Source organism: Ctenopharyngodon idella, chromosome 24, assembly GCF_019924925.1.
Source record: "Ctenopharyngodon idella isolate HZGC_01 chromosome 24, HZGC01, whole genome shotgun sequence".
Lineage (NCBI taxonomy): Eukaryota > Metazoa > Chordata > Actinopteri > Cypriniformes > Xenocyprididae > Ctenopharyngodon > Ctenopharyngodon idella.
In genome coordinates this window covers 28,378,322-28,405,890 of record NC_067243.1, presented here as the reverse complement: position 1 = coordinate 28,405,890, position 27,569 = coordinate 28,378,322, and the positions used below count along the sequence as shown (strand labels likewise).

General features: G+C 41.2%; 2 long non-coding RNA genes across 2 annotated transcripts; one reads left to right on the top strand and one right to left on the bottom strand.

Annotated features, from left to right (window-relative positions):
- Positions 1 to 3,311: 3,311 nt before the first annotated feature.
- Positions 3,312 to 4,045, bottom strand: LOC127506935 (uncharacterized). The gene is made up of 2 exons (XR_007928156.1): positions 3,600 to 4,045; positions 3,312 to 3,472 (listed from the first exon to the last, which is right to left on the bottom strand). It is a non-coding gene; the product is annotated as an uncharacterized LOC127506935 (long non-coding RNA).
- A 13,880-nt stretch (positions 4,046 to 17,925) lies between these two features.
- Positions 17,926 to 26,232, top strand: LOC127506954 (uncharacterized). Its single transcript, XR_007928189.1, has 5 exons — positions 17,926 to 18,749; positions 20,534 to 20,759; positions 20,921 to 21,005; positions 21,111 to 23,209; positions 24,051 to 26,232. It is a non-coding gene; the product is annotated as an uncharacterized LOC127506954 (long non-coding RNA).
- The last annotated feature ends 1,337 nt before the right edge of the window (positions 26,233 to 27,569 follow it).

The window sequence follows — 27,569 nt, the reverse complement described above, 5'->3', positions numbered from 1 at the left end:
AAGGAAAAAAAATAAAATAAAATTATAATTTCTTAAAATTATTATCTAAAATTATAAACATTTAATATTTCAAGAGAATAATTGTGGAGCTGCATTACACAAACCTTGAGCAAACAGTGAAAGAGTCCAGATGAAGAAGGTGATTTTGTTCATTGTTGTTCTTTTGTCTTGTGTGATGATGAAGATTGTGTTCTGTTCTGCTCTCAGTCATGAAGTGTTAAACTCACAGCACTATAAACACTCTCAGAGCACTGAAGCATGTGTGACAATGCAAAGAAGTGGGCAGGATTTACAACAGTGTGAGCTGCTTTCAAACTAATATATGCTAGAGTTACAGAAGTAAGAAATGTAAATTTTTTAACAGTAAGTTTTTCTTGACATTACATACATTTGTATCAATTACACTGAAAGCAGCTTCATTCCACTGTAGTCATTGTAATAAATAAATAAATAAATATCCTCTTCACAGTTTTATTTTTGTATCAAACAGTGTGTGATAGTTAAGGTCAGTTTGTCATGTCTGTCGCTGGTTCTTCTGTCGACTCTAAACTCTAGTCAGTCTGTCTGTGTCTCCATCTGTCTTTGGACTGTGTTTTTACTGTTTGAGGATTCTTCGAGTTTTTGTCTTTATTATTAAACTTTTGATTTGATCTGCATTTGATAACAATATGTTAGTGAAATGTGAACTTGCCTTGCATAATTTGAGATTTTTAGTATATTTTTGAATTAGAATCACAGCTCATGAAATATATTTCTTTAAACAGTGTTATATCAGCACATGACAAGAGAATGAATGAGAAATATAGGATATTGTCACACTTGGCATGTATAAACGATCCAAAAAGAGCAGAATGCACAATGAAGATACCTTTAATGAAACAAACATTACTTCAGTAGAAGATGAAGAACAGAGGAGAATTCAGGGTTTAAATACACAGAGGAAGAGATCTTTATGTGTGAACTACTCAACGACGCAACGTTTATTCATATCAGATACACATTGTGTAAGAAACTATAAAGCTCAGGACAAATGGATGAATTCATGTTATATAATATTAAGATCATTATATAGGTTTTTAAATGACAAAACACTCACTTGCACATATTTGAGAATCAGAATATCAGATAGTTGATGACATGGTGAGAAAAGCAATACATCTGTCATACAGTGTGGCCGGCTGGGCGCGGTGTGTCACGTGACAAGCATGACGCGTCGTCATGGAAACAATAGAGGGAAACGTTCTAAAATAACAGTCGCCTTAACTCTGGGAGGTCAGCCAGAATGTTTTAAACTTATTATTATATATTATTATTTTAATTTGAATTAAATTTAATTCAAAAGTTTTCAGATTTATAAAACCATGGGTTCGCCAGAACCTGCGCAAAAATCCCTTTATCAAACCCAGTCAGTGGAAGATTGTGCATACATGAATCTCCACCCCGTCTCCTGCCCGAAATCACCATATATGGAGCTTACAACGCCTAGTTTTACTCTGCATTACGTCATCTGCATATCATTAGGTGTGTTCGTCATCGGCTGCGGCTGGATGTAACCGATCGGTGAGAGTATCCGTGTGCAGGCGGGGAGGAGCTGAAAACAGAGACGTGAAGTCGGACACTTTCTGCTTCTTGTAGTGACGCTCGTGCTGCGTTTGCATACTTTATCACAGCTGAAGTGAAATAAATGCAATATTGGACTAATACACTGATGTTTCAGAGACATTTTCATTCAATACTTTATGAAGCTTCAGAACCCAGAAGACTAAGATTTTACAATGAGGTTTTATTATGTGTTTTTTTCTTTTTTTTTCAAAATTATGAGTAAAATAAGGTCTGTGGTAAACATAACTTGACTTATACTTTGACGTTTTGTTCTACAAAGTAAATTACACACCCATAGGTGTAATTTGTGTGGGACAGGTAGAACATGTTGTCCCCACCACTTTTCTAAACATCTCGCGCCGCGGATGTACATAATACTAATGAAACATCTCCAGTTTCAGAGCAGAATATTAATTTCATTCGTTTGTTAAATAAGAGGCGATCTGGCTCTGGAATGTGCTGTTTTTGAAATCATACTGAGTGTTTGTTCATACTAAAAATAATAAGTAACTAGATATAAACGTTTGCGGTGTGAATGTGTGCAGTTTATGTTGAAGAACAAAATGTCAAAGTATCGTCAAGTTACATAAATTGAAAAACCCCATTTATAAAATCCCACAGGAAAATCCCGCAGGAACCAGCGGTGAATTAGACTTCCAGGTTCTGACGTCACACCTGCACCTCTCCATTCATAGTAATATGAGCGAACCGTCTTTCTATATCTGAAGTGTTTGTTCTAGTCAGATACATTCTGATTTTTATGTCAATTTTGATATTATTCTTAATAGTATAAAAGCTCTTGTGTCTCGTCTCTCAGCACAGCAACAAAAATTTGTTCAAGAAAATGTTTTGTTAAAATATGTTAAAAAAGAATGTTTTGCTAATGTTCCCATTAAGTTATTTCTGAATGTTCTCTGAACGTTAAAAATGTCCAGTTTTTAAAATGTTTTAAAAATGTGGTTATATGAATGTATATGTTACAAATGCCAGCGAAGATCCCTCGATCGACCAACGGAGGTGTCACTCTCCCGAGTATTAACTGGATTACAAATCCCAGCACACACATTAGTTATTATTATTTAGTCACCACTTGTAGTACACTTATGGGTTGAAGTGTAAGCGGTAACTAAATACATTTTTTTTTTCTTAAAATACAGAGATAGTATGTTAAAAGCACATTTTAGTTTATATTCATGGTGTCTCAAAATAACAGTTGAGTACACTTAGATGTTCTTAAGATTATCTTAAAAAGTACTAAAGAAGAATTTATTAAGTACAAAATTAGTGTGCGAAAATAGAGCACTTTAAGTACATTATAAAAGTGTACTTTTTTTTTTCACCTGGGGGAACAAGTAAGGGATATAAGATTACATGTCACATGTTTACTTAAATAAATAATGTTTCTGAAATGTTTAATACACCATTGTTTTTGATCCTCCATCAGCAGCTGCAGTATCTCTCAGCTGTATCAGTGCATCACTGTGACGTCTGACTGACCAAGGTTTTTGTACCACTCTTTATCACTGTGTGAACACAGCTTTACTGTTGATATAGTGCCAACTCAGACAGTAATAATCTCCTGTATCTTCAGTCTGGACTCCACTGATGGTCAGAGTGAAATCAGTTCCATAATCGGCTCCATTTCCACTGAATCTAGATGGAGTTTCAGCCACAAGGGTCCTGATACTGTGCACTAAAAGTTTAGGTGCTTCTCCAGGTTTCTGAAGGTACCAGAAGACACACGACTTACAGGCACCGTCTGACTGACGTCCAATGGAGCTGCTGGTCTTACAGGTCAGAGTGACTGTGTGTCCGTTCTGAACATGTTTCTCTGTGGGAGTCTGAATTACAGTCACCTGTCCTGTAGAATCTGATGAAAATTGAAAAGACATTTAGCTTTTCTCAATTGAAAGAAAAAAAAAGAAAGAAAGAAAGAAAGAAAGAAAGAAAAAATTAATAACTGCTAATATTCCATGTATTAAAGTACAAGATCTTACCTTCAAAATGCATTCCTAAGATCAGGAAGAAGAGGATGAATGTCATTTTAGCTGTGTCTGTTATATTGATAGACAGTGTCAGTCATGAAGTGTTAAACTCACAGCACTATAAACACTCTCAGAGCACTGAAGCATGTGTGACAATGCAAAGAAGTGGGCAGGATTTACAACAGACAAACTAATATACACTAGAGTTACAGAATGATAATTTTACATTCTGACTGCTATTTTTAGTTCGTTCAGTAGTTTTCTTTTTATTCTGAGTGTCACAGAATCACCAGGCTCCACCTACACACCAGTAGTGTGCGGTGGTGTTTCAAAATGAGGAGGCAAAGTCCTCATTTATGTCCCTGTTACACAATTTTAGGTAAACATTACATAAAAAGAGAGACCAAATACAATTCTATTTTGTTATTTTTACACTATGTAATGTTCTGTTTATTAAAACCAAGTATAAATTTCATCAAGTTAGTGTTTTTACACATTTTTACATTTATTCCAAAACAATAACTAAAGGCAGTAACAATTTAAACAATATAAATATATATTGTTTAAATTGTTACTGCCTTTAGTTATTGTATTTTTAGTCTATAGTATTTTTATACTAATATTAAGCTTTTATTTTTAATAGTCAATTTATTTTCAGCAGTCATCAAGCTTGTACACTGGTCACTCACTCACAGACACAAAGATGTACCTTTAATTTCACCACGCTGATTGCTCACTAAAAACCCCCACAGGCATCATGTTTTCAGGCCATTTTGAGTTTGATCTGGCATGACACAAAGCGGTGATATCTAAGTGACAGTTGTTTACTTACTTTTTAATTAGTCTTCCCATTAACGCCATCACTGTCTTCATTCAAGCCGATTCGACGAAAACGCGCATGAAAACAAGAGGTGGGATTTATCTGTCAGGGAATGAACACAGACAGAGGATCCAAGTGCAAGAATAACAATATTTATTGACAGGAAAACGCTGTACAATAACTTCACTCCAAGGGTCAGTTGAGGCAGAGGCTGTGGCGTGCAGAACGGAGGCGTGCGGAGTGGCGTGGCACCGGGTGGCGCAGGGCTACAGCGGGTATCAGAGAACAAGGAATATCCAACCCAGAAAACAGGGCACACGATGAAAGTCCAGAATCCAAAAACCAGGAAGCAACACACAGAGAACACGACACCGGGAACAGCCTGCAACGAACTGACAAAGACCACATAAGGACACGCACAATATATAACAACCACTAACAAGACACGGCTGGCAACAGATCGCAATCAGACCATAACGGGTGACGCCCACACAATCATTCACTCACACCCAAACACACACACACACACACACACACACAACGTACGAGGGTGAGTAAGTGAATCCATGAACCGTGACAGTACCCCCTCTCCTACGAGCGCCTCCTGGCGCTCCCAGGAGAGCCTACCTGTTGATAGTAATCATCAATAAGAGAGTGATCCAGGATGTCCCTGGCAGGAACCCAACTCCTCTCCTCCGGACCGTAACCCTCCCAGTCCACCAAGTACTGGAATCCGCGTCCCCTTCGCCTAGCGTCCAAAATACGACGAACCGAATAAACGGGTTCCCCATCTACGAGACGCGGCGGGGGGGGAACCGGAACCGGCGGATTAATGTTAGCATGAAAAACAGGTTTGATTTTAGATACGGGGTGAATTCTACAGTACGCTGGGGGGAATTTGAGGCGGACTGTCACCGGACTAAGAATCTTGGTGACAGTGAACGGGCCAATGAATTTAGGTGCCAACTTATTACATACGGAGCGGAGCGGAATGTTCCTGGAAGAAAGCCACACTTTTTGTCCGACGACGTATATGGGGGGCTTCAGCCGGTGGCGATCGGCCTGGGCCTTGGTGCGCGCTCCCACCTGAATAAGAGTCTCTCGGGCTCTTCTCCACGTGTGACGACACCTCTGGACGAAGGCGTGAGCGGAGGGGACCGCGACTTCGGATTCCAGACTAGGAAAGATAGGTGGCTGGTAACCTAGACTACACTGGAAAGGCGACAGGCCCGTAGCCGACACTGGTAACGAGTTGTGCGCGTACTCCACCCAAGGAAGCTGCTGACTCCAGGAGGAAGGATTCTGAGCTACCCGACATCGCAACGTTCTCCCCAAATCCTGGTTGGCTCTCTCAGCTTGCCCGTTACTCTGGGGATGGAACCCAGACGACAAACTAACAGTCGCTCCCAGTAATCTGCAAAACTCCTTCCAGAATCTGGAGGTAAATTGGGATCCCCTGTCAGAAACCACGTCTACCGGGAGGCCATGAATACGAAAGACGTGATTAATGACAGTAACCGCTGTCTCCTTGGCAGAGGGTAATTTGGGCAAGGGGATGAAATGTGCCGCCTTCGAGAACCGGTCCACTACGGTCAAAATCACCGTATTGCCCTGTGAAGGAGGGAGGCCTGTTACGAAATCTAGCGCTATGTGGGACCAGGGTCTTGAAGGGACAGACAGCGGTTGAAGAAGCCCATCTGGGGAACGATTAGAAATCTTACCACGAGCGCAGACAGAGCAAGCCAAAACAAAATTGCGAACGTCGCGAGCAATGCAGGGCCACCAGAATCGTTGCTTAACCAAAAACATGGTACGACTAACCCCTGGATGACAAGCCAGATTGGAATCATGGCCCCATCGGATAACGTCTGAACGTAACCTCTCTGGCACAAATAATCGACTCGGCGGGCACCCGGGCGGAGGCGTTACCCCTTCTAAGGCCGTGTGGACCTTCGACTCGACCTCCCATGTGAGTGAAGAGACAATGAGTCTCTCAGGTAAAATACACTTGGGAGTGGACGGGCGCTCGGAACGATCAAAAACACGAGATAAAGCATCGGGCTTGATGTTTTTAGACCCGGGACGATATGATAGAGAAAAATCGAAACGACCGAAAAACCGAGCCCACCGAGCCTGCCTAGAGTTCAGTCGTTTAGCGGATCTGATGTATTCTAAATTCTTATGATCGGTCCAGACGATGAAAGGTACCCCCGACCCCTCCAACCAGTGACGCCATTCTTCCAAAGCTAATTTGACCGCCAGCAGCTCCCTGTTACCAATGTCGTAATTCCGTTCGGCGGCGGATAAGCGATGAGAAAAAAACGCGCAAGGGTGCATCTTATCATCCGTGGCGGCGCGCTGGGATAGAACTGCCCCTACCCCCACCTCTGAAGCATCAACCTCCACCACAAACTGACGTGAAGGATCAGGGGCGACAAGAATGGGAGCCGAAACAAAGCGGCCTTTCAGATTGGAAAATGCAGCCTCAGCTGCATTAGACCACCTGAACGCCGTTGCGGTGGAGGTTAAGGCGGTCAGAGGAGCGGCTAGTTGGCTGAAATTGCGAATAAAACGCCGGTAAAAATTGGCGAATCCCAAAAACCTCTGCAGGGCCTTACGGGAATCTGGGATTGGCCAATCCACCACAGCCTTAACCTTGTCAGGATCCATGCGCACCCCCTCAGACGACACGATATACCCTAAAAATGGAACTGACTGTGCATGAAAAACGCACTTCTCCGCCTTGACAAAAAGCCCATTCTCTAGCAGCCTCTGGAGCACTCGTCTGACGTGTTGCACATGTTCCTGGAGAGAAGAAGAAAATATCAATATGTCGTCCAGGTAGACATAAATGAACTGATCGATCATGTCTCTCAACACATCATTCACGAGTGCTTGGAACACGGCGGGCGAGTTGGAGAGGCCGAAAGGCATAACCAAGTATTCAAAGTGCCCTCTAGGGGTGTTAAATGCCGTCTTCCACTCATCCCCCTCCCTAATGCGAACCAAATGATAAGCGTTGCGCAGGTCCAATTTCGTGAAAAGAGACGTGAAGACATCAACGGCAGAGGATAAGTATTCTTTACCGTGATGTTGTTCAGTCCTCTGTAGTCAATGCACGGCCGCAGCGACCCGTCCTTCTTACCCACGAAAAAAAAACCTGCCCCCGCGGAGACGAGGAAGGGCGGATGATCCCGGCTGCCAGAGAATCAGAAATGTATTTCTCCATGACCTCCCTTTCAGGATTAGAAAGTGAATATAACTTGCCTTTAGGCGGAGAAGACCCTGGTACTAAGTCTATGGCACAGTCGTAGGGACGATGCGGAGGAAGAGAAGCAGCCCGGGACTTACTGAACACTTCCTTCAGGTCGAGGTACTCCTCAGGCACGTTTGACAGATTCACCGACGACTCCTGTAACACAGAACGAGACACAGAAGAACAGGCAGACAACAAACAAGACGCATGACACTGGTTGCTCCACTCTGCCACGGACCCCTGGCCCCACTCGATCCTGGGCTTATGTTTGAGAAGCCATGGATGACCCAAGACGACCGGATGAGTAGCAGATCTGGAAATGAAAAATGGCAACTGTTCCGTATGATTACCAGAAGTGATGACGGTTAAGGGCTCCGTGGTGTGTGTGATGGTGGGTAGCTTCTGTCCGTTAAGGGCGATGACAGTTATGGCATGTTCCAGTGGGTGGACGGGTATGTGCAGACGCGTGGCCAGATCGTAGTCCATGATGCTGCCCTCCGCCCCCGAGTCGACCAGAGCCTGGCAGGTGTGATGCCCCGATACCCACTGTAGTCTCACCGGGAGGAGTGTCGCAGACGAGGATTTATCCAAGGAAAGACCACCCGACAGTAACCTCGGTTCTACTGTCGGGCTCTGCCTTTTACGGGACACTCCCTAAGAAAATGTCCCGCCCCTCCACAGTACAAGCACAGTCCCATCTCTCTCCGGTGTAATCTCTCCTCCCGGGAGAGCCGAGCTCTACCCACCTGCATGGGTTCTGGATCGAACGGGGGACCGACCGTGTTACCTCCGCTGGCACCGCTCTCCTCCAGTTCTTCAAAGCGCGCTACGGGCCTCTTACGCGCCGCGCGTTCCTGCAAGCGGGCGTCCACCCGCAGCGCGAGCTCAATGAGACCGTCGAGACTGGTGGGTAGATCCAGCTGGTAAATCTCCTGCTGAACACGGTCGGCCAACCCATGCAGGAACATATCCCACTGCGCCTCCTCGTTCCACTTGCATTCCGCTGCCAGGGTGCGGAATTTGATGGCGTAATCAGACACTGGTTGGATTCCCTGCCGCAGGTCCGCGAGTTTGCGCGCGGCCTCCCATCCCGCCACCGAACGGTCGAAGACCCGTCTCATCTCCTGCGACAGGGTGTGGAACGAGGAGCAGCACTGATGTTTGTTCTCCCACACCGCTGTTCCCCACAACGCCGCGCGTCCCGTCAGAAGCGTCATGACCAACGCGACTTTAGATTCCTCAGAAAAAAACGTGTTAGGTTGCAAAGAGAAATAAATAGAGCACTTTGTTAGAAAGGCTCTACAAACGTCTGGTTCTCCAGCATACCTCTCTGGTGCAGGAATACGCGGTTCTTGTTGACTGCTGATGTTGGCGGATGGGTGGGGAACAGACGGTGGAGCTGGCGCAGTGGGAGATGAGAGATGTTGAACCTGGGTAGATAACTCAGCCACCTGCGCCACCAACGCCTGAACGGCGCGAGCAGTCGCCACCACTTGCTCGTCCTGATGATCCATCCGTTGAGCACTCCTGCTCAAATACTCCTGAAGATCCGACGACCTTGCTGGATCCATAAGTGGTCAGTTCGTTCTGTCAGGGAATGAACACAGACAGAGGATCCAAGTGCAAGAATAACAATATTTATTGACAGGAAAACGCTGTACAATAACTTCACTCCAAGGGTCAGTTGAGGCAGAGGCTGTGGCGTGCAGAACGGAGGCGTGCGGAGTGGCGTGGCACCGGGTGGCGCAGGGCTACAGCGGGTATCAGAGAACAAGGAATATCCAACCCAGAAAACAGGGCACACGATGAAAGTCCAGAATCCAAAAACCAGGAAGCAACACACAGAGAACACGACACCGGGAACAGCCTGCAACGAACTGACAAAGACCACATAAGGACACGCACAATATATAACAACCACTAACAAGACACGGCTGGCAACAGATCGCAATCAGACCATAACGGGTGATGCCCACACAATCATTCACTCACACCCAAACACACACACACACACACACACACACACACACAACGTACGAGGGTGAGTAAGTGAATCCATGAACCGTGACATTATCGCATGAACCAATCATGTCCAATCATAACCGATCATATCCAATCATAGTGCAATTGAGGCATTGCCTCCTCTCACGTGATTTTCCCCCATTCATTCTCAATTACCCCCCACTAAACCCACCGCACGCTTAGGGGACTCTGCTTTGTTTCTATGAGCTGAAGGGAGGCACAGAGACGCAGACTCCCCGCTGTAACTTTACCTGCGGGTGTCGCTGTTTGACAGTGTTTCTTTAGAAAAACAAGTGACTTTTACACTTTTTAATGTCAAATTCAGTAACATTTGTGTTGTTTTATTTTTGTAATATCGATTATTTTCTCATCAAGTTTTTTTGAGGAGGCACTGCCTCCCTTGCCTCCTGTTACACACAGCCACAACGATCACAATCATCACCAGCTGTCACTCATTTCACCTGCAGCAGTTAAAAGGACTCTCCACACAAAACCTAGGTAGCTGACGTGTTGCCTCGCTGCCTTATCAGGCAATCACTTGTAAGGCAGCGAAGGCACCTCCGGAAACAGTTTCGGACAGCCTTCTGAGGTCAGGTAAGGTAATGACGTTGCTAGGTTACCAGCTGCTCATTAACGCCATCTTGTGTCTTCAGTGTAGGATTTCAGTGTGCGATTAATGTAATAAAGAAAGAAAAAATCGAGCTTATACAGTTGTATTAAGTGTATTAACACTATAATGATACTGTTCATTGTTTTATTACCATATTATTGTTCATTATTGTATGTTAATTTCAACATCACTGCTATTATTAAAGAAACGTTGATTTTAATAGTAATATTTCATTATACATAACTATTATACATAATATTGTTCTCAAATGAGGAGTTTTAATGGAAACTTATTAACTATTCACAGCAGAGCTCGCCAGTTTATTCCATCTGCAACCAAACAGTCACAGTCCTGCGCATCTTTTTTGAAGGGGGTGACACACGGCCTGATTTCTGCCTGAGCCGTGCATCCATTACAGCCCTTCTCCAGCTCCTGGACCAGACGCGGCTTCACGGGTGGGGTCCAACCATCGAGTTGCTGGTCTTCCTTTTCTGGCTGGCCCGTGGAACCTCTTACCGTGTGGTGTCCAGGGCATTTGACATGCCCAAATCCACAGTTCAGCAGCTCATCCATCGAGTGGCAAGGGCAATAAGACGTCTGACACCACATGTGATAAGTGTCCCAAGCACCTTGGATGCACAAAGGGAGGTGGGAGAGGGTTTCAGGCAGCTGATCGGGTATCCAGCTTTTCAATGGTCATTGGGTGCCATTGATGGATGTCACATCCAGATCAAAGCACCTGGAGAACCCCATGCTCAGTGCTACAGAAACAGCAGACTGTTTCACTCATCCAGCTGCAGGCTGTATGCGACCACAAAGCGAGGTTTATTGATGTCTTTGTTGGCTTTTCTAGCTCTGTGCTTGACTCCAGAGTCCTCTGACACAGCCCCTCGTATCGCAGTGGCACATATCCACCACCAGGACACTTCCTCTTGGGTGATGGAGTATACCCCTGTCTGGAGAGGCCCATTGCCCTGGTGACACCCTACAAGCAGCCTGTAAGAGGACTGACACAACAGAGGTTTGGAAAAATATAAATAAGTTAATCAATATATGACAAATATCATTACATGTTTTTCTTATATATAAATTTTATTAAAATCACCTTTGGGGCTGTACAGGTTCAATGATCATCATGCCAAAGCCTGTTCTGTCATTGAGCGAGCATTTGACATTATGAAAACCAGGTGGAGGGCCATCTTCTTCCATGCCCTGGAGGTGGACACTTCATTCGTCCCTGATGTTGTTGTGGCATGCACCATACTACATAACATCTGGGTTGGCAATGACGACATCTTGCCAGTGGAAGAAGGGCAACCTGAGGAGGAAGAAGAAGAAGTGGCTGGGGAGACTGTAAACGGAAGTGCTGCACAACTGTCTGCCCTGCAGGATCATGCTGTGGATCATGATTACCATGTACAATATCTGAACAGTATAAATATTAATAATATTGTTCTTACCTTTTATCTTCATTTTACACCTCTTACCACCACCTTCTTGTTCCAAACATCATTCAATGCTCTGTTAACACACATCAATGTACAATAAAGCTGTTTGAATGAAGTTATACTTGATTTTGAATACTTAATTGACCAAGTGTAACTGTTCAAATAATTACTACACCTATATTGTGTCTGAAACCTCAGAGAAAATAAAAGCTTACTATTTCAAATTCTGATTAAATCAATAAATACAAAACTGAAACAGCAGTGTTAACACAACTAAATCCAACTGTAATGTATAGTTTTGTTTCATGTTCATGTTCATGTTTCTTGGTTTTTATTTTGTAGTTTGATTCATGTTGCTTGTTTGTGTCATGTTTCCCTTGCTCCTCTCGTGTGCGCCCTTAGTGTCATGTCCTGATTGGTTGTTTATGGTCATGTGTTTCTGAGTTCTGTTTGTTCTGTTGGTTCCTTTGTTCCTTGTGTCACTTGCCCATTGGTTTTCTTAGTCATGTGTTCACTAAGTTCTTGTATTTAAAGCCGTTGTCTTCCATGTTACTTTGTCGTGTATTGATTATGTAACCCTGCTGTTGGTGAGTGTTATTGTCAGGTCTGCTCTTGTTCAAGTCAAGTGGTTGGTCTGTTTGTTTGTCACTTAACAGTCAATAAACTGCACTTGGGTTCATCAACTTGCCTTCAGAAGACTTAATCATTACACCAACGTATTTCACAGAAGTTACAAAAAATATATACAAATCAACTTTTCTTGACAAGACTTTCATGTAAATTCAGAATTCTGTTAGCCCTCTCATCTGCTGCTCTCTGTCTGGCCTCTTCCCTGGCTCCTCTCTGGCCATGTCCTCCCTGAAGATTTCAAGGAAGCTCCTCTTCTTGCCCCTTTGTCTCTCTCTTGGTCCACTGTCCACTGGCTGACTGTCTTCATAGAGGGGCAAGGGAGAGGAATATGATGGCCCTGGTTCACTGTTAGTGGAAGAGGCCAGGGGCATTGAGGCACGCAGCACTGGATGGGAAATTGAATGCCTCTGACCCAAAGCCTCATGGGCCATGATGTAGCGGTGTCCTCTCCCTTGTCCACCCCTGAACCAGTTGGTGGGTTTTTCAGATTCCACAGAAAAAGACAATTAGAAATGTACAATGCATAGAAAATCTGTCCCACAACATATGTAAAATGATACTTTATATTTGTGTTTTAAGTTGCCCGATTTCTTCCTTGCCTGTTGAGGACTAACTTTCCCGTCCAGGCCAATTTTCTGAAGCACTTTCCTGGAGAAATGTTAGTGAGATTAAAGGTTTGAAAGCCTAGTTTTATGCTTTTACTGAAAGTACCACACAAAAAAAAAAAAAAAAAATGACTGATGTATTTATGGTAACCCCAAATCAAACATGTTTTTTTTTTTTTTTCTCCGAGTCGCTATAGTTTAACCATGGTATTTAAGGAGAAACACAATCAAAATGTGTCAAAAGTGAAAATAAAACTTACATTTGTACAAAAACTGCACTTCAGTCGCGTTCTCTGATGCCATTTCTCAGGAACTTCAGCACAATCGACTTATAAAGCCACTCCCCCTCAGACGAACGCGCACAGGATTGTGGGATATCAAAGGCTGTGAAGGATACATCTATGCTACCTTCAAAAAGTGACCAGATGAAGGTATCTTAGGAAACAGGAAGTGAAGCTAAACATTGGATTCGGACGTGCCTTGATGCCTTCCGATCTTGAAATGTGTCCTCCGAAGGCAGCATTTTCCAGTTTTCGGACGCAGCCACTGTCTAGTCTTGTCTTAGACTTACCTCATGTCTCTCCCGGCTTGTTCCCTACCTGACAATTCCTTACCTGCTTCTCCTCTCCTCACCCGATTCTCCAGTCTCCGTGTCTCCGATCTCCAGTCTCCAGCTCCGTGTCTCCAGTCTCCTTTTCCATCTACTCCTCAAAGTCTTGTTGATTCGCCCTACAAAGGCAACGAACCTGTCTGCTATCCTCCATCTGTGTCTTCACTACTCACCTGCTTCTCCATTCTCCGATAACATACTGCTGTGTTTAATAAGGCTTGACTTTTATCAAACTTACCATCTCTCTGGTCTGTGTATCCTGACACTGAGACACTGAGGATGAGCAGATGAACGTCCATCTCTGTGTCCATATTCAGTCATGTGACCATCATCACTGCTACACTTCCACTAGATGAACCTCCATCACTAAAGTAAGATCATGAATCATGAGTCTGTTCAGAAAGTATCAGGACTGATTGTGAATCTCTAATCAGAGTTCATGGTGTCACTCCATCTATCATGAAGCCTCATGTGTGTCTGAAATCATCAAATGGAGAAGAAACAGGCTGATAAAGATGGAGACATATTAGAGCTTGTTCACGTTTCATGATCTTGTGTGGAGATTCATAATGAGTCCAGATACTTTTATAACAGACCTGAATATGAAAACATGCTTGACTGTGTAGAACATGCAAAATACCTTTTATATTTTCATTGTTGACACTTTCTATTGATATTGCTGTGAAAAATATGCAATTGTCCTGTTACAAGAATACCTCTTCTGTGTGTGAGATATGCGTTTATTAAGATAATTGTTTATTAAGAAAAACAATACAACTGTTTTGTAAAAGCATTTATTAAGATAGTTTATTAAGAAAGACACTACAAGTCTGTTGTTTTAAGCATTTATTAAGATCATGCTGGTAGAATAGAGAAAAAAAAAACATGTATTATGAAGAGCTTTGCTAAATAAAGTAGAAAAGCAGGTAATTACCGTTAGATGATGTCTTGCAAGACGAGACACGGGAGACGTCTGAGAACAAAGGAGGCAAAAGGCTTTATATAGAGGAGTCCTGAAAAAATTCCTGGAGCTCATGACACCTCAAGACTTTATGAGGGGAAATCCAAAGAAGATGACCTCAAGAGGTCAGATTGTCTAGAAAAAGCTGAAATGTGAAGATTACTGCAGATGCTGCTTCGTGACCATCTGAAGAGCTTCTCCGGCACCAGAACTATTGCTGATATTGCCTTGAACAAACAACTTTTTAATATGTGTACTAGTGTTGTAGTCAAGACCACCTAAACTGAGACCAAGTCGAGACCAAGACCAGACTAGCACTCCTCAAATTCATCTGAAAGATCCACATTTACTGCCTGAGAAATGTCTTATTTTTAATCAATAATTACAATTAGAATAATAAGACATTATATAGAGCTGTTACCAATCAAATGAAATCACTAACAACAAAATTCATCTTTACACTGCAGAGGTGGAACAGAAGTTGCATCTGAATTGCTACAATTACAAATGCATAAATAATGTTGAGATTTAATGTTTTAAAAATAACATTTTGTTTATTGAACATTTGTAAAAAAAAAAATCTATATCACGTTTGCAATTGTGCTCATGTTTGTGAAAACAGCCCTCTTTCTTGTGATATTGCTTAATTATGTTATATGTCATAATATAAATATCAAGTATAAATATACAGGTACTTTTTTGCAAACATATCTTGAATTTTGTGGGCATTTGTATTCATTTTGGTGACATTTTTGACACAATCCTCTGTTGATTTCTGACCCGACACAACAGTAACAAAATAAATGAAATTAGAAATAAGTTATTGATTGCATCTGAAGCAGGAAGTTTTACATCCAATCAAATTAATGATGTTAACAAAGAAATCAGACAATGCAACAGCAATTTAGTGATATATTTAGTGATGTGTACTTTACTTAATACTGTTTGTAGAACACCTGTACTGCTAGAAATACTAATTGTATTGGTAACACTTTAGAATACTGATCCTTCATTAATTGTGGGATGTTTGGAAATATGTTAGGAATGATGTGGATAGTGTAATTCTGTTTATTTCTGTGTTTGTGTGTCAGTGTGTGTCGTGTTGTTAAGCACTTCTGTGGATGTATTTATGTATATGTATGACACCAGTGTCAAAGACAAATTTCTGCTCCGTGACAAACAGAATGAACAATAAAGTTAACTTGAGCTCAGATCATTTGGACTTGTACGAATTTAAATGGACTTTTTCAGACTTTGGCAAATCTGAGCAAAGTTTGAGACGATGTTGAGACATATTTGAGGAGAGCAACCCAGTCTCTGACAGTAAATCATTCAGTGGTGTGAGATTTGAAGATGTGGCTTACATTCACTGTTGAAGAGTTGAGCTTGAGAACATGTTTGGATTGAATTCAGATCATTGAATATAATTTACAGAGAAACTCAAGTGAACATCATGTGGAACAGAGAGATGATGAAAAACACTGAGAGTGAAGATGGAGAAGAGACAAACACAACAGAAGAGATCCACAATCTCTACATACAACAAATGAAAACATCACTACAACATCCTATAAAAAAAAATATAAAAATGTAATTAAATTATGACAATCATATTATTAAACTGGTTTTGGCAATCAGTCCTTACTATGAAACACTAATAAAATAACAGTCCTTACTGGAATAAATAATGATCACATCAACAAAATATTCATGTTATATACAGTGGGGCAAAAAAAGTATTTAGTCAGCCACCAATTGTGCAAGTTCTCCCACTTAAAAAGATGAGAGAGGCCTGTAATTTTCATTATAGGTACATTTCAACTATGAGAGACAAAATGAGAGAAAAAAAAAAAAAAAATCCCGAAAATCACTTTGTCTGATTTGTAAAGAATTTATTTGCAAATTATGGTGGAAAATAAGTATTTGGTCAATAACAAAAGTTCATCTCAATACTTTGTTATATACCCTTTGTTGGCAATGACAGAGGTCAAACGTTTTCTGTAAGTCTCCACAAGGTTTTTACACACTGTTGCTGGTAGTTTGGCCCATTCCTCCATGCAGATCTCCTCTAGAGCATTGATGTTTTGGGGCTGTCGCTGGGCAACACGGATTTTCAACTCCCTCCAAAGATTTTCTATGGGGTTGAGATCTGGAGACTGGCTAGGCCACTCCAGGACCTTGAAATGCTTCTTACGAAGCCACTCCTTCGTTGCCCGGGCGGTGTGTTTGGGATCATTGTCATGCTGAAAGACCCAGCCACGTTTCATCTTCAATGCCCTTGCTGATGGAAGGAGGTTTTCACTCAAAATCTCACGATACATGGCCCCATTAATTCTTTCCTTTACACGGATCAGTCGTCCTGGTCCCTTTGCAGAAAAACAGCCCCAAAGCATGATGTTTCCACCCCCATGCTTCACAGTAGGTATAGTGTTCTTTGGATGCAACTCAGCATTCTTTCTCCTCCAAACACGACGAGTTGAGTTTTTACCAAAAAGTTCTATTTTGGTTTCATCTGACCATATGACATTCTCCCAGTCCTCTTCTGGATCATCCAAATGCTCTCTAGCAAACTTCAGACGGGCCCGGACATGTACTGGCTTAAGCAGGGGGACACGTCTGGCACTGCAGGATTTGAGTCCTTGGCGGTGTAGTGTGTTACTGATGGTAGCCTTTGTTACTTTGGTCCCAGCTCTCTGCAGGTCATTCACTAGGTCCCCCAGTGTGGTTCTAGGATTTTTGCTCACTGTTCTTGTGATCATTTTGACCCCACGGGGTGAGATCTTGCGTGGAGCCCCAGATCGAGGGAGATTATCAATGGTCTTGTATGTCTTCCATTTTCTAATAATTGCTCCCACAGTTGATTTCTTCACACCAAGCTGCTTACCTATTGCAGATTCAGTCTTCCCAGCCTGGTGCAGGTCTACAATTTTGTTTCTGGTGTCCTTTGACAGCTCTTTGGTCTTGGCCATAGTGGAGTTTGGAGTCTGACTGTTTGAGGTTGTGGACAGGTGTCTTTTATACTGATAACGAGTTCAAACAGGTGCCATTAATACAGGTAACGAGTGGAGGACAGAGGAGCCTCTTAAAGAACAAGTTACAGGTCTGTGAGAACCAGAAATCTTGCTTTTTTGTAGGTGACCAAATACTTATTTTACAGAGGAATTTACCAATTAATTAATTAAAAATCCTACAATGTAATTTCCTGGATTCTTTCCCCCATTCTGTCTCTCATAGTTGAAGTGTACCTATGATGAAAATTACAGGCCTCTCTCATCTTTTTAAGTGGGAGAACTTGCACAATTGGTGGCTGACTAAATACTTTTTTGCCCCACTGTATGTAGCCCAGCTAAGGTTATTTATTATCTTCTAAATGCATATTTCTGAATATGTAAATGTTTCTGATATTCATGGGTCAAACTGGTATAAATGCCATGGGCTCATATAATGGTATATCATTTCACTTGTACAAGTGTTACATAGATTATGGTAAATGTTTATGTGAGATGTACTGGCTAAAAACGTGGGTTTGACAAGCATGCATGTTCTTTTATTTGTGATTGGTCTTTATTTTATTTAGTCCCGCCCTTGTTCAGGCACTGAGAGTTCTGATTGGAAGCAGGAGTAGTACGAGGGAAAAAAAGAGATGATGGAGGCAGATCAGAAAGTGATGTCGCATTTTTTCCCTTCTGATTCAGAAAGAGATAGTAAAGTAACCGCTGATTAAGTGGTCAAAGATTATATTCAGCGAATGTAGGAAGTGTTAAAGAACGTTTCTTTAATTTGTTTCATTTGTTCTACTCTGACTAAGAGTTTAAACGGACTTATATTGATTATTGCGGCTGTGCGCGCTGTAATCTCCCTTTCTTTTACGGAGAGTAAGAGACTATAATGTGATGATTGACCAGAGTTTATTAATCGTTCCTAAGAAGACGTCAATAGGATGGAGGAACCAGATAGCATTCTAAATCCCCACGCGGTTTAGAATTCCTCTGGCATCGCGGGATTCATTGTCATTCAGCGGACAGCTGGTGAGACTGCAGACACATACGAAGTTCATAACGCGATCGGTAGACAGCGCGAGTGTCAACACACGGAGACACAGGTACATTCGTTTGTTTATGTAGCTCTCTGGAGCGAAGAGGCCATTTGTTGGTTTTGACGGCCACACCGTTCTCAAGCGACGACACAGGCCTGCACCAGGTTGGGGGTTTTGAAATTGTAAGAGTGTGTGTGGGCCCACATTACATATTTGGTTTATTCACGTGATTTATACTAAGTGTATATTGCATTTGATTTTTGTTGTTATATTACTATACCTCAAAAGAGAATTGCATTATTGTTTTCTTACTGGTAAAATTTGAATATTGATATTTGAGTATCAGGTTTTGGACTTTCTGATCTGAGAAGTTCGGAAAGTGATTTTATGTGAAAGAAAATACATAACAGACGTTTGAATTTTCCTTGAATCATTTCACTCTTGATTTACAGTATTTCAGTATTATTTTCTGTTAAATAAAATTACTTAGTAATTGATAAGAACTTACCTTTTTGTGATTTACATTAACAGTTCTTCAGACAGACTATCACATAACATTTTAATTTATGTAAAGTAATCAAAAGGGAAAAGGGAAAGGAGTAGATTAAGTCGGGAGACACATCATTAGAACCCGGTGCTCCACCCATTACAAGAAGAGGGTAGGGGGCGCTACATATACAAAAATACTAATGAGCTTCAAGCAAATGTATGTTTATTTAGATGATCTAGTGTTATTAGTGTTTGTCTGTGATCAGTGTTGTGTGTGATTGTGTTGAATGAGCAGCTGCAGTATCTCTCAGCTGTATCAGTGCATCACTGTGACGTCTGACTGACCGAGGTTTTTGTACCACTCTTTATCACTGTGTGAACACCCAGTTACTGTTTGGATAGTGTAGACTCTGACAGTAATAATCTCCTGTATCTTCAGTCTGGACTCCACTGATGGTCAGAGTGAAATCAGTTCTGGATCCACTGCCACTGAATCTAGATGGAGTGTTTGAAACTCTTCGGTTTGCAGAGTGAATCATGAGTTTAGGAGCTTCTCCAGGTTTCTGCTGGTACCAGGCCATACAAGTATATGAACCTACACAGGCACTGCTCACTACTGTGTTTGTTTTGCAGTTTATAGTCACTGATTCACCAATCTGAACCGTTTTTACAGAAGGAGTCTGAGTCACAGTCACCTGTCCACTGAAACCTGTTAGAAAAAGCAGAATATTTGTATAAGATTCACTGTTGATTATATTATTATATTTTAGCATTAAATGTTATTTAAACATTTACCTTGAATAAACAGTGTGAGAGTCCAGATGAAGAAGCTGATTTTGTTCATTGTTGTTCTTTTGTCTTGTGTGATGATGAAGATTGTGTTCTGTTCTGCTCTCAGTCATGAAGTGTTAAACTCACAGCACTATAAACACTCTCAGAGCACTGAAGCATGTGTGACAATGCAAAGAAGTGGGCAGGATTTACAACAGACAAACTAATATACACTAGAGTTACAGAATGATTATCTTACATTTTCACTAATGTTATTCTAGTTAGTTCAGCCGTTTTATTTTTATTCTGACTACTGAGACACTGAGGATGTGCAGATGAACGTCCATCTCTGTGTCCATATTCAGTCATGTGACCAGTTTGACTCTGGCTTTAATAACACAGCTGTGATTGGTTTATTTATCATCAGCGCTGAGAAATATATGAGGAAACATGTGAAGTTTCTGATACATAATGTACATACATACAATATACTATATCAGAATATTATCTATGAACTTTAAGGGAGTTAACTAGTTAGCTGAGGTTCAGGAGCGGGGCCACACCTCAACCAATCACCTGACTTCTCAAATCCTACAGTACTGTTTGTCTTGTTCTCTTGAACCCTCCCTACCCCCTCTCTCTCATCCATTCAACCATCCTTATCATCCCCTCTTCTCTTCCTTTCCAGGTTGTATCGGGGGTCCTAATCACTCTGCCAACATTTAACTGAGATGATGTCCCCACCCTGAGACTCTGGACCGCCAACACCAGACACCAGATCAACCTGACTATCATCCCTTTCCTTCCCCTTCATCCTCTCCCTATTCATCCCTAACTTTCTTCAGTAAATAATTCTCCAACATTCATGGATGTGGTGTGGGCCTTTCTTGTGAAATGTCCTTTAAATTGAAAAGGTAAAATATGAGAATCATTATAACTTTGGTCATCTTTACTGACATGTTTTAATTCAATGTTTAAAACAAGATGTTTAAAAAACAATACATCACTATTAAATGTAAATTAGCAGCTTTATTGTAAATAATAATAATAATAATAATAATAATAATAATAATAGCTCTTCTGGGCAGTGGATCAGTATGACTTTGTCATCATGCTGTGTGCCGGAGATCTCCAGTGCTTCTGGCACTTTGCTCACTATGGTGAGAGCTTCTACTTACACTTCATGGAAAGACATTGTTCTGCATTTAAATATTAGTATGAACTTGAATGGTTTGAATGTTTCAGCTCAGTATGTGTGTGTTCAGGTCCAGCTGGTGACTGTGTGGCCCTTGATAGACATCTGTCTGTGATTGTTAATGCTCCGAGCGGATTAATAATCGGCACAGCTGACGATGAAAGTGGTCAGATTGTCTTCAGTGTTGAGGAGACTGGTGAGTCTCACCTTGATACGTGTTTTAGTACATCTGCTGCCCACGTTATGAACAGAAAAATCATCTGTTTCTAGAACTCAAAGAGGATTTCATGTGGACCATGCAGTGAATCCCAGACAGAGAATAATTCAGAGAATAAAAGTTTAAGTTTGTTTGTTGTTTATAAAAATTAATGTTGTTAATGTGTGTTTTCTTTCTTCATGAAACATTAAAGGAAAAATTATACTAAATTAATTAATATCAAAGTACCATATTAAAATCACACTTTCAAACTCCAAAAATTACAAACAAAAAAAAGTTGAATGAATGAATGAACGAATGATCATGTGTATCTCAGCACGTTTTTATCAGATGTGCTTCAGTAATTTCCACAGTCGCTTTGGGATCATGCAGGTTTTCCTGAACTTTGGTGTATATTATCAGGGACAAGAGAAGAAAAAGGAAGAAGAGGATATGAAACAGATAAACAGTTCATTGTCCTTAATTGGGGTAAAAAATAAGTGCATCTAGCAGAAACAAACACATCCTTACTGTAATGTGGGCGACAAACCCCGCTGTTAACAAACACTAAACCTGCGACTGCTTCATCTCCATTTATAACCTGATCTCCAGTTATTATTTGAGTCAGACACGACTGTTTCTTCAACATCAAACTTTTTAAAATGTGAAATGGGTTTATTTATTTTTTTCCTTTTAGTAATAACAAGGTCTTATTTGAACTTTCCCAGTGTATCTCCAGAAACAAGAGAAGCAGTGGATTCCAGTAACATGAAGCTCCTGTGAGGACGCTGAACATCTGCTGATGGAGCTGCTCTATTCTGAGAGGAACAGAATCACCTGATGATCAAATATGAGTTTCACTGTCCACACTTTATTCTCAGAAATGAGTCAGAAGAGTTGGACTAATGGAGAGATGAGGTTTGTTCATGTTCATCAGTTGAGAACATGAACATGAGAGTAGCAGTCAAGCAACAGGAGGATCTACATACTGTAAGTGTTTTTGTGTTATTTCTAGTTTGATTTTAGTGCTGTGTCGTTGCTAGGAAGTTTGTTTACTGTATTCATGTGGCAAGTCGCGTTTGTTCTCGTTTCGCTCTGAGTCAATAAGGCGTGGCCTGCTGAACTAATTAACGTTGTATCAAGCGGGTATAAAACTCAAGTGAAGCCCTCCTCGTGTGAAGACCGAAGAGTGTAAAGACCAGCGACTCTACCTGCGCAACTCCACCGAGCAAGGACACCGACAAGGCACTTGAGTATTGCTCTTTTCTTTTTCCTTCTTTCCTTCCTCTTTTATACAGTTTGTTCTTGTTTGTCTATCTTGCGACCTGTTTTAGATATGTGCTTCCAAATTACCACTATTACTATCATTTGTAAATCGCGTGCCACACGTTGGAGGCAGTGCAATCATAACAACCTGCGTATTTTACTCATGTCATCTAGTACATTACTTTCAATTTCTATTGGTCTCTGGAATTGTCAATCTGCTGTAAACAAAGCAGACTTCATTACATCTATTGCTACTCATTCAGGTCTCCATCTCATGGCTCTGACTGAGACATGGATCAAACCAGAGGACACTGCCACACCGGCAGCCCTCTCCTCTAATTTCACTTCTTCTCACACCCCACGCCAGATTGGGAGGGGTGGTGGTACTGGTCTGCTTATGTCCAATGAATGGAAGTTCAATCCTTTACCAGCTCTCTGTGACTACAGCTCATTTGAATCACATGCAATTACCATCACCTACCCTGCTAAAATCCATGCTGTAGTGCTTTATCGTCCCCCAGGTCAGCTAGGTAACGTCTTGGAGGAGTGAGATGTGTTACTCTCATCCTTCCCTGAGGATGGTACTCCTCTGCTAGTACTTGGAGATTTCAACATCTATCTAGACAAACCTCAGGCTGCTGACTTCCGCACTCTGCTTGCCTCGTTTGATCTCAAGCGAGTGTCTACTACAGCTACCCACAAATCAGGTAACCAATTGGACCTCATCTACACACGTTGCTGCTCCACTGATAATACACTGGTTACTCCACTACACACCTCAGACCATTTCCTCATCACTTTTAATCTCAACCTGACCCCTAACTCAACACACACTCCACCACATGTTACTTTTCGGCGAAACCTACGCTCGCTCTCACCCTCCCACCTATCCTCTTTGGTCTCATCCACACTTCCTCCCCCTAAACAGTTCTCATCATTGGACACTAACAATGCTACTGACACTCTTTGCACCACGTTAACATCTTGCTTAGATGACTTCTGCCCTCTCTCATCCAGACCAGCCCGCGCCACCCCTTCTGCCCCCTGGCTATCCACTTTTCAAAACTTTCTCTTCTTTACCCTCCTCCCCTCCCTCCCACATCAGCTCTTACAGCTGACTTTGCCACATTCTTCACACATAAAATAACAACCATCAGCGGCCAATTCTCCACACCACATACTGACAATAACATCTTAATGTAAAACATAAAAATTCTCCCGTCCTTCTCTATGCTTTCTGAGGCAGATGTTTCCAAACTCATCCTTTCCAATCACCCTACTACCTGTCTGCTTGACCCTATCCCCACTCATCTTCTTTAGGCCATCTCCTCCTCAATTGTACCTGCACTCACTCACATTATCAATTCTTCTCTTCACACTGGTACATTTCCCACAGCTTTTAAGCAGGCTAGGATTACACCACTGCTTAAAAAACTCACTCTGAATCCAGCACTTTTAGAAAACTACAGACTGGTATCCCTTCTTCCATTCATTGCGAAGACACTTGAGAGAGTTGTGTTCAACCAACTGTCTACTTATCTCACACAGAACAATCTCCTTGACAACAACCAGTCTGGCTTCAAGATTGGCCACTCAACTGAGACTGCCCTGCTCTCAGTTACTGAAGCCCTGAGATTGGCACGAGCAACTTCAAAAGAATATTATCAAACGACATGTGTCGCGTTCTGTTACGACAGTCAACACAATGAAACTCTCTCCAAGATGAATCAATGTTTCTATTATTATACTTCATCAGTAGATAACGATACCGGTAATACAATACGCATCAATATATCTTCACTTTGTGCTTTGAACTTTTCAATGCGGAGCGCTGCCGCTGCGCGCTGTGACTCCATGATGCTTCAAGCGCATCATCCTGCACACGGGATGCGCATAAGCGCTTTGTGCCGCTCAGTATGGGAGCCGTTCATATTATAATACTTTTGCGCAATGAAAGATTGTTAATAGTTTTTTTTTTTTTTTTCTGTCCTATCTATCATATGTTGTTGCCTCATTAAAAAAAAAAAAAAAAAAACTCCGCTGTAAATTTAAAATAAATGTCTTTTATATTTAGTTTATGTTATATGACTCAAACATTCATGAAAACCAAGCCATGAGTCAGCTGGACTCCTGTTTATTTTGAATGTCTACCGAGCTAGTGAAGCGATTGGTTTATTTACAGTTGTTACACTAGACTTTCCATATATGAGGTTGCGTTAGACTTTCGCCGTCATTTTGACGGACAGGATCGTAAAAATACCGTCATAATTATTACCATGCATCATTTTCATTTTTATATTTTAATGATAAGACATTTAATAGCTTCCGATTTCGTCCACATTTTCATTTTTATTCACAAACTTATAGGATAAACAAATTGGCTATATGCATTTATTTATATTATGAAAAAAAAAAGCATTATGGAAAGAAAGGACTGCGTCACTTTTCAGTTTTCATCTTGAACACTTTTTAAGGATCGTGAGTGAACACGATCATCTCTTCCTCTTTACTACTTTACAGAAGGACATAAACATGAATGAAAATCAAAAAATATGTTGAAAGTTGCAGTAGCTTACCGAAATCTGTATCACGTCAGTTCAATCAGTGTTGCAAACAATGTCGCGTATATTCCTCAGAAATTCGTTGACCATAAACTTATAGTCAGCAGCAAGAAAAATTAAACGAACTATTTAAAACAAAACGAAATGGATTAGAAACTTAATTATGTAAGTATAAGTATTATATGATAAAATGGACAAACTGGGTGCGTGTAATCAAACGCATTGTTTTCATTTTATTCTGGAGACTGAACTCGCGCTCTGCTGCCACACTGGAGCACACTCACCACCTACTGGACAGGGGTGGGAATTACAGTTAGCCTCAGTAATTGTCAAAATGACGGACAGGCTGCAGATTTTTTCCGTCACTGCTAAAAATATTCCATCAATGACGGAAAATTTTCGGTTAACGCGACCTTTGAGATTATATATATATATATATAATATACGTCACACTACCGCCTGTGACACTCCATGACCGCGGTGGTACGGTTGTCATGCCGACCGTCACAGCCCTAAGTGAGGCATACAGTTTATTAGGCAATTTAGCACTTTTTTTATTATTACTTGAATATCGGATCGGTATCAGCCGATACTGAATTCCAGGTATCGGATCGGTATCGGAAGCAAAAAAAGCCGGATGGGTGCATCCCTAATCAGTATTCTTAAATGTTACCAATCAGGCAAATAAGATCACTGGACATAAACACTCACTCTAGGACTTGTTTGATCGTTTTATAAAAAAAAAAGTCAACTGTGATTTTTAAAGACCGTACTCACCCCCTTCACTCTGGTTTTGAAATGCTCACATCTGGGCGAAGACTCAAAATTCCTTTGGCCAGAAGTAATGCGTATAAAACATTATTTGTCCCAATGGCAGTGATTATTATAAATCACACTGTTTTCTGAAATAATGCAAGAGAACGGTTGGCAATATAGCGCTTTTTAATTGATTGTTTAGATGAATTTTTATTGTTGTGGGATGTTTGGAAATATGTTAGGAATGATGTGGATAGTGTAATTCTGTTTATTTCTGTGTTTGTGTGTCAGTGTGTGTCGTGTTGTTAAGCACTTCTGTGGATGTATTTATGTATATGTATGACACCAGTGTCAAAGACAAATTTCTGCTCCGTGACAAACAGAATGAACAATAAAGTTAACTTAAGCTCAGATCATTTGGCCTTGTACGAATTTAAATGGTCTTTTTCAGACTTTGGCAAATCTGAGCAAAGTTTGAGACGATGTTGAGACATATTTGAGGAGAGCAACCCAGTCTCTGACAGTAAATCATTCAGTGGTGTGAGATTTGAAGATGTGGCTTACATTCACTGTTGAAGAGTTGAGCTTGAGAACATGTTTGGACTGAATTCAGATCATTGAATATAATTTACAGAGAAACTCAAGTGAACATCATGTGGAACAGAGAGATGATGAAAAACACTGAGAGTGAAGATGGAGAAGAGACAAACACAACAGAAGAGATCCACAATCTCTACATACAACAAATGAAAACATCACTACAATCATCCTATAAAAAAAACAAAAAAAAAAACATATATATATATATAAATAAATAAAATAACAGTCCTTACTGGAATAAAAGCCATGATCACATCAACAAAATATTCATGTTATGTGCAAAAATACTGATGAGCTTCAAGCAAATTTATGTTGATTTAGATGATCTAGTGCTATTAGTGTTTGTCTGTGATCAGTGTTGTGTGTGATTGTGTTGAATGAGCAGCTGCAGTATCTCTCAGTGCATCACTGTGACGTCTGACTGACCGAGGTTTTTGTACCACTCTTTATCACTGTGTGAACACATCTTTACTGTTGATCCAGTGTTCACTCTGACAGTAATAATCTCCTGTATCTTCAGTCTGGACTCCACTGATGGTCAGAGTGAAATCACTGCCAGATCCACTGCCACTGAATCTAGATGGAGTTCCTGACTGGAGGGTGTTCACTCTATAAATCAGGAGTTTAGGAGCTTCTCCAGGTTTCTGCTGATACCAGGCTAAGTAGTTGCTGTATATTCCTACATCTATATGACACTCTATTGTAGCTGTTTGACCCTGTTGGACAGTTTTAACTTCAGGTTGAGTCAGAGTCACTCCTCTGGATTCTGAAGAAGAGAAAAGAAAAACAATTAGTGTTTAAAACTACTACCATCATATACTTTTACAAGAACACCAAAACCAGACTCAGTTTTTATCAGTCTTACCCTGAATAAAAAGTGTGAGAGTCCAGATGAAGAAGGTGATTTTGTTCATTGTTGTTCTTTTGTCTTGTGTGATGATGAAGATTGTGTTCTGTTCTGCTCTCAGTCATGAAGTGTTAAACTCACAGCACTATAAACACTCTCAGAGCACTGAAGCATGTGTGACAATGCAAAGAAGTGGGCAGGATTTACAACAGACAAACTAACATACACTAGAGTTACAGAATGATCATTTACATTCTCACTAATGTTATTTTTAGTTAGTTCAGTAGTTTTATTTTTACTCTG